This window comes from Acinonyx jubatus, chromosome B2, assembly GCF_027475565.1.
Source record: "Acinonyx jubatus isolate Ajub_Pintada_27869175 chromosome B2, VMU_Ajub_asm_v1.0, whole genome shotgun sequence".
Taxonomy (NCBI): domain Eukaryota; kingdom Metazoa; phylum Chordata; class Mammalia; order Carnivora; family Felidae; genus Acinonyx; species Acinonyx jubatus.
In genome coordinates this window covers 93,187,504-93,190,273 of record NC_069385.1, presented here as the reverse complement: position 1 = coordinate 93,190,273, position 2,770 = coordinate 93,187,504, and the positions used below count along the sequence as shown (strand labels likewise).

At 40.8% G+C, this 2,770-nt stretch overlaps 1 pseudogene; it reads left to right on the top strand.

Moving 5' to 3' along the window:
* The first annotated feature begins 891 nt into the window (after positions 1-891).
* Positions 892-2,471, top strand: LOC106988926 (tubulin alpha-1B chain-like; annotated as a pseudogene).
* The last annotated feature ends 299 nt before the right edge of the window (positions 2,472-2,770 follow it).

Genomic DNA, 2,770 nt, shown 5'->3' with positions numbered 1-2,770 from the left:
TTTTTTATTTTGTTTTACTAAAAATAATTTTATGTTTATTTATTTTGGAGGGAGAGAGTGAGAGAGAATTTGAAGCAGGATCCAGGCTCTGAGCTGTCAGCAGAGTCCGACGTGGGGCTCAAACTCACAAATTGTGAGACCATGACGTAAGCCAAAGTTGGACACTTAACCAACTGAGCCATCCAGGAGCCCTGAAATATTTTTTGTTTTAATATTAATAGCCATAATGTGCTAAGTTCTCCTTACCTAATAGGTTAACTTTTATACTGCAATATAAGTTTATACAAAAAATCAATCCAATTGTAAAAGGAGTACACGATAACTGTGTTATTACTTTTGATTTGATTTATCTTAATCACATAAAACATAGGCATTATAAGGAGAAAATGCATTTGTATATATACATAGATGTATATCCATACATGTAACATAAGACATAGTATAAAAAATAATATGTACATATAATTTATTTAGGAATAATATATATTATATTCTTATATTGCAATCAACAGCGTGGTTCAAATATTTGCTTACTTGTTTTAAGAAGTAAACAAACAAAAAACTAATACCTGAACATGAGTTTGCTGTCTTAACATTTTTTTTGGAAATATTGGTTAAAGATTCCTACTCTCCTGATACACTGCTTCCAAATATGATTTTATAAATCTGGTAAGAATGCTTATTTAGGGGCACCTGGCTGGCTCAATCAGAAGAACATTCGACTCTTAATCTAGGAGTCGTGAGTTCAGACCTCATGTTGGGTGTAGAGATGACTTAAAAAAAAAAAAAAAGAGGCAGGTTCTCTTACACTGATTGCCTGAGTTGCACTGTAAGAAGCACCAACCTCTCCTTCCTCTCTGCTATCTGCTCAGCAGTTGCAAAGCAGCAACTATGCATGAATGCATCTCCATCCACGCTGGCCAGGCTGGCATCGAGATTGGCAATGCCTGCTGGGAGCTCTATTGCTTGTAACATGGCATCCAGCCCAATGGTCAGATGCCAAGTGACAGGACCATTGGGAGAGGAGATGACTCCTTCGACACCTTCTTCAGTGAGACAGGTGCTAGCAAGCATGTGTCCATGGCAGTGTTTGTAGACCTGGAACCCACAGCCATTGATGAAGTTTGCACTGGCACCTACTGCCAGCTCTTCCATTCTGAGCAGCTCATCACAGGCAAGGAAGATGCTGCCGATAACTATGCCTGAGGGCCCTGCACCATTGGCAAGGAGATCATTGACCTTGTCTTGGATCGAGTTCAGAAACTGGGCAACCAGTGCACAGGTCCTAGAGCTTCTGGGTTTTCCACAGCTTTGGAGGGGGAACTGGTTCTAGGTTCACCTCCCTGCTGATGGAACATCTCTTTGTCAATTATGGCAAGAAGTCCAAGCTGGGGTTCTCCATTTACCCAGCCCCCCCATGTTTCCACTGTTGTTGTTGAGCCTTACAACTCCATCCTCACTACCCACACCACCTTGGAGCACTCTGATTCATGTTAGACAATGAGGCCACATCTATGATGTCTGTCGAATAAACCTTGGTATTGAATGCCCAAAATACACTAACCTGAATAGGCTGATAAGCCAAATTGTGTCCTCCATCACTGCTTCCCTCAGATTTGATGGAGCCCTGAATGTTGATCTGACAGAATTCCAGACCAACCTAGTGCCCTATCCCCGCATCTACTTCCCTCTGGCCACATATGCCCCTGTCATCTCGGCTGAGAAAGCCTACCATGAACAGCTTTCTGTAGCAGAGATCACCACCACCAAGGCATGCTTTGAACCAGCCAACCAAATGGTGAAACGTGACCCTTGCTATGGTAAATACGTGGCTTGCTGCCTGTGGTACTGTGGTGATATGGTTCCCAAAGATGTCAATGCTGACATTGCCACTATCAAGACCAAGAGTACCACCCAGTTTGTGGACTGGTGACCCATTGACTTCCAAGTTGGCATTAATTACCAGCCGCCCACTGTGGTACCTGATAGAGACCTGGCCAAAGTGAAGTGAGTTGTACACATGCTGAACAACACCACAGCCCTTGCTGAGGCCTGGACTCCCCTGGACCAGAAGTTTGACCTAATATATGCCAAGCATGCCTTTGTTCACTGGTATGTGGGTGAGGGCATGGAGGAAGGAGAGTTTTCTGAGGCCCGTGAGGACATGGCTGCCCTCGAGAAGGATTATGAGGAGGTTGGTGTGGATTCTGTTGAAGGAAAGGGTGTAGAAGAAGGAGAGGAATACTAAAATTAACAATGTCACAAGGTGCTGCTTTTACAGGGAAGCTTATTCTGTTTTGAATATTGGGAAGTTGTGCTCTGAACAGTTAATTTTTATGTAGCAGTGTATATTCTCATATACAATTACTGACCTATGCTTTAAAACACAACGCTTTGTTATAGATCCAAGCTGTCCATTTCTCTGATGAATTTGAATAAAGAATTCCCTGTCTTAAATGAAAAATAAAGAATGCTTATTTATTTTGAATTCATAAAATTATATGCCCCAAATAGTGGTGTTAACTACATGAAGCATAAGATGACTTTGACTTGGTAAACATTTTGTCTTATTGCATATGTCTTATTGCATATGCATTACTTTTAAAAATTGTAACTATTTCCCTGTGCTATCACTAAACTGAAATTTTAGAGTGACAAATGTAAGAGGAATTAGGTAGAATAATTCCCCTTATAGGGATTGGAGCAGTTATTAGTTGTTACACAATATTATAGTATTTTTTAGTAACATTAACTTATAAAATTTTTGTCT